Source organism: Pongo abelii, chromosome 21, assembly GCF_028885655.2.
Source record: "Pongo abelii isolate AG06213 chromosome 21, NHGRI_mPonAbe1-v2.0_pri, whole genome shotgun sequence".
In the NCBI taxonomy this organism is placed as follows: Eukaryota; Metazoa; Chordata; class Mammalia; order Primates; family Hominidae; genus Pongo; species Pongo abelii.
In genome coordinates this window covers 18,992,981-19,004,878 of record NC_072006.2, presented here as the reverse complement: position 1 = coordinate 19,004,878, position 11,898 = coordinate 18,992,981, and the positions used below count along the sequence as shown (strand labels likewise).

The following is an 11,898-nucleotide window of genomic DNA, read 5'->3' as shown; positions in this document are numbered from 1 at the left end:
TGTTCTGGAGACCAGCAATTGTCAGTTCCTTTCCTCTTGACTGCCCCTGAGTGCAAACAGTGAATGTATCAGGCAATGGACTTCCAAGCCTTCCTCACCCCTGGGGAAGTAGAGCTCACGTCCAGCCAGCAACTGCTAAGCACTCGGCCAGGTTACTACTAAGAGAGTATCTGCTGGATAAACAAAGAAAAGCCCCCTGAGGAGAGTTCTCTCTCTCTCTCTATCTTTCTCTCTCTCTCTCTATCTTTCTCTCTCTCTCTCTCTATCTCTCTGTCTCTTTCTCTCTCTCTCCCCCAACCCTCCTCTCATGCCCTGTGACCTCCTCCTGCTCCGACTCCTCACCTTTCAGGTGTAGTGTGGGACAGGATGTGTAGGGGTATGGTGTCCACCTTTCACTCATGAGCCGTGTGCCCAAGAAAAAAAGCCCAAGGAATGATGGAGAAGATGGAAGGAAACCACCTGGGCCCCTGCTGAGGATGCTGCAACTCTCTGAACACCACCCCCACAGCCTTTGTTAAATAACCAGTGTCATCGTGGGAGAGGCGGCAAGTGATTCTCAGGACTCCTGCTACCTGCGGCCAGGACGTTCCTAGGAGCGATGGAGCTGACACATTACTTAGTGTCAGTCCCAGAGCCAGGGTGGCAAATGAAGCTTACTGTGTGACAAGAACATAATTAAGCTGAAAATTACATGACCTGACACTTTATCCTCAAACTACCTCCTACTTATTTTCTTAAGAGTACAAAGGGTTTCTGGTGCCTGCCCAACCTTCGTCATCAGGTGGATCAAATGAAATTACATGAGTGAAAATATTTCACCAAGTCCAATACAGATGGACACTTTGGTTTGCATTTCACTAGGGATGAAGAGGGGAAAAAAAGACGCAGCTGAGTAAGAGATTTTTGGGAACAAGTAACTTTCCAGATGAAGCATTGGTTTTCTTCAGCAGGTCTCATGGGTGTGAAAACATTGGGATCATCTGTTGAAGGGAGATATCCAATCTCCTAGACAAAAATGTACCAAACTTTCACAGACCTAACACCCACTGTGGTTTAAAAGTCAGGATATTTGTGGTGTGGGTCCTGACTCCACGATCTCTTGGTTAGGGTTCCTGTGAACCAACTCAGATGGAGATTCACAGGCAAGAGCCTCACTGAGGCATGTGCTGGGAAGCCAGGGGCCCTCCCAAAACTTTGAGAGGCTGAGGTGGGCAGATGATGAGGTCAAAAGTTTGAGACCAGCCTGACCAAAATGGTGAAATTCCATCTCTACTAAAAAAAAAAAATACAAAAATTAGCTGGGCCTCGTGGCACATGCCTGTAATCCCAGCTACTCAGGAGGCTGAGGCAGGAGAATCACTTGAACCTGAGAGGTGGAGGTTGCAGTGAGCCAAGATCATGCCGTTGCACTCCAGCCTGTGCAACAGAGTGAGACTCCATCTCAAAAAAAGTGGGCATAGAATGCCTAGGAATACAACTTACAAGGGAGCTAAAGGATCTCTTCAGGGAGAAACTACAAACAGCTGTTCAAGGAAATAAGGCAGGACATAAACAAATGGAAAAAAATTCATGCTCATGAATAGGAAGAATAATATCACGAAAATGGCCATACTGCCCAAAGTAATTTATTGATTTAATGCTATTCCCATCAAGCTATCATTGATTTTTTTTTGCAGAATTAGAAAAAAAACTACTTTAAATTTCATATGAAATCAAAAAAATCCCACATAGACAAGCCAATACCAAGCAAAAAGAACAAAACTGCAGACATCATGCTACCTGACTTCAAACTATACCACAAGGCTGCAGTAACCAAAACAGCATGGTACTGGTACCAAAACAGAGATATACATCAAGGGAACAGAACAGAGGCCTCAGAAATAACATCAAACATCTACAACCATCTGATCTTTGACAAATCTGACAAAAAAAAAAAAAGCAAAGGGAAAGGATTCCCTATTTAATAAATGGTGCTGGGAAAATTGGCTAGCCATATGCAGAAAACAGAAACTGGGCCCCTTCCTTATATCTTATAGAAAAATTAACTCAAGATGGATTAAAGACTTAAATGTAAAACCTAAAACCATAAAAACCCTAGAAGGAAACCTAGGCAATACCATTGAGGACATAGGCAAGGGCAAAAACTTCATGACTAAAACATCAAAAGCAATTGCAACAAAAGTCAAAATTGACAAATGGGATCTATTTAAACTAAAGAGCTTCTGCACACCAAAAGAAACTACCATTGGAGTGAACAGGCCACCTACAGAAAGGGAGAAAATTTTTGCAATCTATCCATCTGACAAAGGTCTAATATCCAGAATCTACAAGGAACTGCAAGATAAAACAACCCCAGCAAAAAGTGTGCAAAGGATATGATGAGACACATCTCAAGACATTTATGCAACCAATAAACACATGAAAAAAACTCATCAGCATTGGTCATTAGAGAAATGTAAATCAAAACCACAATGAGATACCATCTCATGCCAATTAGAATGGCAATCATTAAAAAGTCAGGAAACAACAGATGCTGGCGAGGCTGTGGAGAAATAGGAATGCTTTTACACTGTTGGTGGGAATGTAAATTACTTCAACCATTGGGAAGACAGTGTGGTGATTCCTCAAGGATCTAAAACCAGAAATGCCATTTGACCCAGCAATCCCATTACTGGGTACATATCGAAAGGATTATAAACCATTCTACTATGAAGACACATGCACACATATGTTTATTGCACCACTATTTACAATAGCAAAGACTTGGAACCCAAATGCCCATCAGTGATAGACTGGATAAAGAAAATGTGGCACATACACTATGCAGCCATAAAAGAGAATGCATTCATGTCCTTTGCAGGGACACAGATGAAGCTGGAAACCATCATACTCAGTAAACTAACACAGGAACAGAAAAACAAACACCACATGTTCTCACTCATAAGTGGGAGTTGACCAGGGAGAACACATGGACACAGGGAGGGGAAAATCACACATTGGGGCCTGTCAGAGACTGGGGGACAAGTGGAGGGAAAGCATTAAGACAAACACCTAAAGCATGTGGGGCTTAAAACCTAGATGACAGGTTGATAGGTGCAGCAAAACACCATGGCACATGTACACCTATGTAACAAACCTGCACATTCTGCACATGTATTCAAGAACTTAAGTAAAATTTTTAAAAGTGGGCATAGGACATAAACAGGTATTTTTCAAAAGAAGACATAAAAGTGGCAAACAAGCATGTGAAAAAATGCTCAACGTCACTAAATATCTGAAAAATGCAAATTGAAATCACAATGAAATATCATTGTACACCAGGGAGAAAGGGTGTTATTAAATGTCAAAAGACAGCAGAGTGCAATGGTTCATGTCCATAATCAGAGCACTTTGAGAGACCAAAATGGGAGGATTGCTCGGGGACAGGATTTCAAGACCAGCCTGGACAAAATAGTGAAACCCTGTCTCTACGAAAAATAAAAATGTCTTGCTATGGGCCTGCAGTACTAGCTACTCAGGAGGCTGAGGCAGGTGGATCATTTGACCTCCGAAGTTTGAGGCTATAGTTAGGTATGATCGTGTCACTGCCTTTCAGCCCGGGTAAGAGTGTGAGACCCTGTCTCAAAAGAAAGTCAAAAAACAACTGACATTGGAGAAGATGTGAGGAAAAGAAAAATATTATGCACTGTTAGTGGAAGCATACATTAGTGCAACCCCTATAGAAAACTGATGATTTCTCCAACAACTAAAAGCAGAACTGCCCTGTGATCCAGCAATTCCACTACTGGATAGGTACCCCCTAAAAAGAAATCATTATGTAAAAATGACACCTGCACTTGCATGTTTCTTGCAGCACTTTTCACAATTGAAAAGTCATGGTATCAATGGACAGATGGACAGTTGGATAAAACAAGGTGGTTTGTGTGTGTGTGTATGAATAATACTCCATATATATATATACATACATACATACATACACACACACACACACACCATGGAGTACTATTCAGCAACAAAAATGAATGAAATTACGTTTATTTGCAGCAACATATATGGAACTGGAGGCCATTATCCTTATTGAAGTGATTCAAACTGAAAATCAAAAACTTCATGCTCTCACTTGTAAGTGGGAGCTAAACAATGGGTACTCACAGACATGCAGAGTGGAATGATAGAGAGTGGAGGCTCAAAGATGGGAGAGTGGGATGGTGGTGAATGTGAAATAGCACCTAGTGGATATAATGTGCATTATCTGGTAATGGGTACCCTAAAAACCCAGATTTCACCTCTCTGCCATACATCCACATAACACAACTATATCTGTACCCTGAAATCCATAAAAATAAACAAATCCCCCAGGTTAGACATACATAATTAGGCATTTTATTGTATGTAAATTCTACCTCATTCAAGGCAATTTTTGAAAATCAAGTGAGTTTTCAACGTAGTGCACAGAGGGCCAGCGTCGGCAGCACGGCTCCCTGAGGGGAGGAGCAAGAGACCCCCGTGGGTTCCCACATTCATCCCGCGGCTGCTGCTCCATTTCCTGACACCCCCACCACCTGCCAGGAGTCTCCCTGCACCTCCCACTGGGCCCCACCCACAGTTACCCTGAGACTCCAGGTCATTCCCTTCCCTGCTCACACCCCCTCCAGGAGCTTCCTCTTCTTGGAGCAGGCATGCTCAGCCCTGCCTCAGGGCCTTTGCAATGGCTGTTCCCGCTGCCTGGAGCTCTGTTTCCTGTCTAGACAGGGCTTCTCACCTTTCCAATCTCCCTGACCAGGGTCCAGTGGCTCCATCTGTCTCTATCTCATACTCTTTCACTTCCAACAGAAAGACTAATTTCCTGCTATTAATTATTGATTATCGCTTTCTCATCCTCCTTACCCTAAGGAGCAGAACCACTGCCACCAGCCACATGTGGCCATGGGTCACTTAAAATGAGGCCAGTCCAAAATGACATTTGGTCTAAGTGTAAAAAAAAACACAGGGAATTTCAAAGACTTACACACATTCAAAAGAATGTAAACTATCTCTTTAACAACTGTTCCCATGTGTTGAAATAATATTTTGGATATATTAGGTTAAACAAGAAATATTATTAAAATCACTCCCTCTGTTTCTTTTTCCTTTTTTAACGTGTCTACTATAAAGCTGAAAAGTGCTCATGGGTTTGTGTCGCATCTCTGTCCGTGGCTCTGTCACCCAGGCTCCCTCTCCAGGTCCTAGACCACCTGGTACCAGGAGGAGCTGGTGAAGGGTTTGTGTATTGAATAATGAGGACTCATGAAAAAAGAACCTAATGACCTTTTGCAAAACATTAATTCTTTTATGTCTGGCAAAGAAATTCCCCAGAGCAGGATGTGGAATAAGCCTTCCAGGAGCTCCTGAAATCATCTCTCTGTTTCATGGATTCCCAGACAGTGACCAAGCTCTCACTGATGCCTCTGAAAACTGAAGATCCCAGGAGGGCCCTGCACTTTTCCCTTTTCTGAGGAAACAGGATGTCATGTTGCTTTCACAGCCCAGGGAGCAGTGTCCCCTCTCTGGAGACAACTGTGAGCCAGCTTGGGAGCAATGGGGAGAAGGGGCAGGGCTGGAAAAGGGGTGGGAGTGAGGAGAGTAGTGAGGAGGAGGAGGAGATGGAGGAGCAGACTGGGGGATGGAGAGGCAGGGGCACAGGGGCAGGGGGAACTTAGGCAGGGAGGGAAGTTATGGGGGGTGGGGGGGACGGGGTCGGGTAGTAGTGAAATGAGAGATGGAGAACGAGGGGGCTGGGCAGAAAGAGGAGGAGGAGCCAAGGGCAGGCATGGAGTGGGGTGGGCTGGGGCTGCTGAAGCAGGATAAATGCACAGCTGCCTGCTGGTCTGGGCTCCCTACCTTAGGCTCTCACCCCCATCTCCTGCAGCTCCAGCTCTGTGATCTGCCTCTGAGGAGCCCATGGCCTGGCCCCTGTGCACCCTGCTGCTCCTGCTGGCTGCCCTGGTGGTGGCCCTGTCCTGGAGCCCTGAGGAGGAGAATAGGACAATTGGGGTGACATCTATGACACACACCTCAATGATGAGTGGGTACAGCGTGCCCTTCACTTCGCCATTAGCCAGTAAAACAAGGCCACCAAAGATCAGTACTACAGACGCCCGCTGTGGGTGCTGCAAGCCAGAGAGCAGGTGGGTGCTGCCGCCACACCTAGGGATGCCATAGCCTCTGCTTTGCCCCTCTGAGAGCATTCCCAGCAAATCAGCACTGACACATTCATGATCTAAGGCTCAGACTCATTCAGCTTTCCCTGACAGTCCACTGATGGCCTTCAAGCCCAAGGACGCTCCTGGTTCATGAGTGCTTGAGTTCAGCTTTGTCATGTCCACTTGGCCACCTTTAACCTGCAGCAGCCACTGGGTCTGTGCCATGATGTTAGCATTTCCCAGGGACCAGCAGGTGTGGATGGAGACTGTGCGGACTCTGGGTGGGCTTGGTGCTGCTCAGGATGAGATAAAGGCCATGTGGCTCGTCCTCCTCTCTGACTCCTCTCTGCAGGGGCCACAAAGGAACCTGGCTCCTTGTCCTGCAAAGCCCTGCTTCCCTCCCCAAGTCACGCCCCGGGTACAACCGCTTAGGGCTACCAGCCTTGACCCTCAGACTGGCTGACCACCTCCTGCAGCCCAGGACTGCTGAGTTCCTGCTGGGGTGGAACACACCTGATGACCCTCCCTCTGCCAGCTGACACAGAGTTAGACTCAGCCAGTGAGGACAGCAGTCACCCAGCAGAGTGGAGGAGGGAGTCAGGTCAGGAGGGAGATTCAGCAGGGCTACCAGGCCCAGCTTGACGTGCATCCCGTGGCAGAGCAGCAAACAGTGACATAGACTTTAGAGCTCCTCCACCTTCTCTTGGAAATTCAAAGGAGTCCAGACCAGCCCCGTTTCTCCCCCTGCAGCCATCAGCTGGTGCTCTCTGCCCGCACCTGAGGTGCATTCTCTTGTGTCACAGTTCCTCCTGGCCTGCACGTCTCTCTGAAGTGTGACAGTAACTCAGAGTGAAGCAGTGGATGGTGTGAATTATTGGGCCCAGGATCCTAATTTACAGATGGGGAGACTGATGCCCTAGAGAACACACAACTTCCTCTTGTTTCCGCAGCCTGGTTCCCAGGGCTCCTTCTCCTGTGCTTTTTCCCAGTTCTGACAACTTGCGCCTCCATGATGCCCTGTGCAGGGAAAGTATTCAATTCTCTTCTGCAATAGCAAGTTTAACACAAGTAGGTGTGTGACTCTAGAAATAATGGAGCCAAAAACCCACTCAGAATGGAGGCATTAGAGAGGAAGTCCCTTATTGGCCTAAAACAACCACTCAGAATGGAGGCATTAGAGAGGAAGTCTCTTATTGGCCTAAAACATCCACTCAGAATGGAGGCACTAGAGAGGAAGTCTCTTGTTGGCCTAAAACATCCATTTGTGTGAAGCTTCTCATCTCCTACTGATAAATGAGGGAATAAACAAATCTGAGTTAAATGGAGGAAATAAGATGCTCAATGGGCTGAATGCTAGAAACTGGAAGTTAGCTGAAATTTCATCACCAGATGACAGCCTTCCTAGAAGAAATACTGTGTCCCTGTCCCTTGGGTCAGCAGAAGTCAGTTAATCCTTTGCACTGGCACAGAGAAAACAAGTTACCAGGGAGGTCTGGGGCATATCACCCCTGTCAGCTGGCAGGAGGTGACTGTGTGCCTTGCAGGTGGCAGTGTGGGCAGCTCATGAAGGCAGGAATGAAGCCCCAGGCAACTCCAGTGGCTCAGTCACAGTGAAGTGCCTGTGTGTGCATGAAACTGATGGAGAGCATTGTCCCTGCATCCTGCTCTTTCCCGTGTGTAGGTCGTGGCTGCGATGAACTAAATCTTTGATGTGGAGATGGGGCAAATCATACGTGCCATGTCCCAGCCCAACTTGGAAAAGTGTCTGTTCCATGACCAGCCAAACTTCAGGAGGTATGTGCCTGATGTGGGTCAGGGGACAGTTGTGCGCTGCAGAGGGGTGTGTGTGTCTGTGTGTGCTCCTTCATATGTTTTGAAGGGTATGTGTGTAAACGCATCGGTATGCCTAGAGCAGGGCATGCAGGCATGGGTACATTTATATGAGGAGATGCATGTGTGTTTATGCACACATGGGCAGATGTGTGTTGGGAGAGACATGAATGTGTGTACATATGAAGTTATATGTCTTTGCATGTACATGTGAGTAGGTGTGCAGGTGTTGTGTTGCTCATGGAAAGGGGCATGTGTACACACACTTGTGCAAGTGTGTGGGGGAGGTGCATGGGAGTGTGTGTGTGCGTGTGGTTGTGTGGGGGAAGTATGGACGTTTGTGCATGGAACCATGTGGGTGAGGGTTGGGGTGAGTTCATGTAGATGAATATGTGTGTGCATGTAGGTGGGGTGGTGTGGAGAGGAGTGATGGATTTGATTTGCTAAGAGGGCTTTAGCTTGGGAATGGGGCTACAGGGAGCTCCACCTTGTGTGCTTAGGGTTGTTGCCTGCTGAACCCTAGGAAGCAGCTGCAGGGCTGGGTGCTGGGCATGGAGATGGGGCTCTGTCTAATCCCAGCCTCAGGCACCTGCCCACAGCCACAGCCACTCTGAGCACATTAGAGGGACCTAAAGGCCTGTTAGCTGTAAAGCCCTGGACCTGCCCCGCTCACCCAACACCAGCCTCTCCAAAGACCTGCTTGTTCTTGTGAGGTCTCCAAGCAAAGAAGACCCACACTCCCTTTCTCGCCCACTCTCTATGCCCCAGCTCTTTGAAGGGGAACTGCCCTGCCCTGGCTTCCTACTTCTGGCCCCTCATATTACTGGCCTAGGCACAGGAGGTGGAAGGAGCTGGGGGCAGTGTGCTGCCTCCCCCTGTCCTGCACCCTTAGGGCTCCCGAGACCTTGCACAGGCAGCTCCTCCCAGGCTGTGCTGGGGCAGGAACCCTGCAGGCTGGAAATGGGGGCAATGCCACATGGTGAACTGGAGCCTTCCATCCCCACCTGGGAGGGTGAATGGAGTCATCACTGCACAGTTTGGTTCAGTGTTCTGGGTCTCAGCAGGAGCAGGTGGGGGCACAGTGTCTCACCTCCATCCATCCTTGCCTCCATCTGATGCCTCATGCCTGGGCATCTCTCGCTTTAACTGCAGCCCACACTGATAGTCCGTCTGTCTTTCCTTTCACAGAAACAGTTCTGCTCTTTCCAGATCTATGAAGTTCCTTGGGAGGACAGAATGTCCTTGGTGAAATCCACATGTCAGAATGTCTAGGGGTTTGTACCAGGCCAGCTGCACAAACCACCTCCTACTCCCACGCCACTGTAGTGCTCTCACCCTTGAATTCGTGGTTTCTGCCGTGGGGGAGGTCTCCTCTGAGGGTCTGCACCAGGAGACAGGCAGAGAAGACATCAGGAGGCTTTTCTTCACAGCAGGGGTTTCTGCCCTGGCTCCTTGCTTCTTACAGCCCCGGTGTATGGTGCACATTCCCTCTTCTCCTGCAACTAAACAGTAGCATTGTCTCCCTCTGAGTTCTTGGCTGTCCAGAGCTGTGCAAACAGGAAGGGTTTTGGCAGACCCTTTATGAAGCTCTCCTTGTCCACCAGCCCCCTCCTCCAAGTCTGACCTCTTCCAAAGGGAGCAGCCCAGGTTCTAGTGTGAGAGTAGTGCCTCCTTTCATCAGTTCTATGTGGGTGTGCCCTATGCAGGGAGGTCATATCCTATGCTGGACAAGGAGGTTGTGCATTACACTGGGAGGTAGTGCCCTGTGCTGGGAGGCTATGTGCTATGATGAGAGGTGGTGTCTTACGCTGAGAGATGGTACCCTATGCTGGGAGGCTGTGTCCTATGCTAACAGGTGGTGTCCTATCCTGGGAGATTGCGGCCTATGCTTGGAGGTTATGCCCTATGCTGGGAGGCAGTGCCCTGTGCTGGGAGGTTGCACCCTAGGAGCATTGTTCACATTCACACCCACTACCCCTTTCTCTGGACTTGGATTTAAAGGAATTCGTCATGTCAAGCTTAACATAAAGTATGTGGAAATTAAAACATTCAGGACTGTAATACAGTGGACGCTCTTCAGGTTTCAAGAAGGACATTTTCATTAATAAAGAACATCACTTCGTTGTCACTAGCATTCCAAAGAACAGTGGGTATTTCTGCCCTGAACAGGAGACTACAGTCCAAAGTCACACAGCCCACCCTGCACAGTCCCCTTTGCCATTTCAGGGTAGAGGGGGGCAGCCTCATGGCCGGTGCCCTGGGCAGGGCTCTCCAATACCTTCCATGCTCAGAGTCACATTGAGCAAGGGCTGCTGCCATGAACACCATGGAGGGCAGGGGCGCAAAATATTAAGAGGAAATCCACCCAAATTTTCCAGAGGCCAACCCCCATGCACCACACCTAGAAATCCAGAGTGGGAAACAGATGGACAGGGAGAGTGGAGAGCATCTACATCAATTTCATTTCCACTTGGACTTGATTTTACAGAGGTCTTTGGGATCTGGAAAGTGAAGCACCACCCAGGAGGCCATGACTTGGGGGGACTTGAGTCTGAGCCTCATCCTCTTGGTGGTGGGCAGGTGTAGTCACTCAGGCTTCTGGTGGGAGAGAGGGGTTGCATGCAGAGTAGGAGGTGCTCAGAGTGGTGACTGGGGTAAAGTCATCTCTGCAGGGAGTTGCTCATAATTTTCTACCTGAATGGAAGATCTTTGACACAAGCAACCACCATCAAGACACACAATGAAGAGAAGATTTAGTGTAAACTAAGCCACTGCTCAGACACAATTCTCTCTCCCTTGAGAAAGTTGGGAGTAAAGTGGGTGCTGTATACTGGGCTCCCCCCAATTTCTCCCAGTGTGTCTGCTCTCTAGGAGGGAGGAAGTGGATAGGGATGCTGAGGGTGAGCAGGTATATCTTCTGAGCCAAATGAATTGCCTGAACTGTGTCCTGAAGCCACTAGATCTTTGTAAGGGAGTAAGACAGGGATTCAGTAGACTGATATTTGCCTACAAATATCAAAAATTTCAAAGTCCATATCACTGAATTTCCATTTTGGAAATTTTGTGCCTTTTCTAAGACTTTCTCTCCCAAAAATGATCTCATAAATCAGTGGTAAAAGATTGAAAATGAAGAGGTTAGAAAGGATTTTGAGGTGATACTGATGCACTCAGAGCATGGCAGGCCTTTGTGTAAAGCAGCCAGTGTCAAGCCTGGTCTGCAAAGTGGACCTAGGTCCTGTGTCCTTAGAACCCATAAAGTCCAGCCAGATGTGGAATGTTCTGTCCATAAACCCCTTCTCTGTAGCTCAGTGCTTCTGTGTAAAGTTGGATAGAGATCCTCCAGGCAGTGGGATGTTCTTCTTACTGATAAGTGAAGTTTCTGACAGCCCCTGACTCTAGAGGATGAGGTCTTCCATTGAGTCAGAAAGCAGTCTTGTGTTGACCTCCTATCTCATCCTGTGACTTAGAATGCCTTAACCATCTGGGAATGCAGCACAGTAAGTCTCAGCCTCATTTTACCCAGCCCCTACTCAAGATGGAGTTGCTCTGGTTCAAATGCCTCTGACATGAGCATGTAGATGGGGTGGTGGGGAACAAATGTGATGAATTTGATTTGCTAAGTGGGATTTAACTTGGCAATGGGGGTACTGGGAGCTCCACCCTGCATCCTTTGAGATGTTGCCTGCTGGACTGGAGGAAGCAGCTGCAGGGTTGCATGCTGGGCAGGGAGAAGGGGCTCTGTCTAATCCCAGCCTCAGGCACCTGCCCAGAGTCAGAAATCAGTCATCAGCCAAAAAGAGGCTGTTTGACATTTCAAAGCTACATCTTGAGAGAAACATTGTGTCCTGCTCATGATGCCACTGGCTTTGTTAACATCAGTCCATCT

At 47.9% G+C, this 11,898-nt stretch overlaps 1 pseudogene; it reads left to right on the top strand.

Annotated features, from left to right (window-relative positions):
- Window positions 1-5,940: 5,940 nt before the first annotated feature.
- Window positions 5,941-9,293, top strand: LOC129052281 (cystatin-SA-like; annotated as a pseudogene).
- Window positions 9,294-11,898: the final 2,605 nt, after the last annotated feature.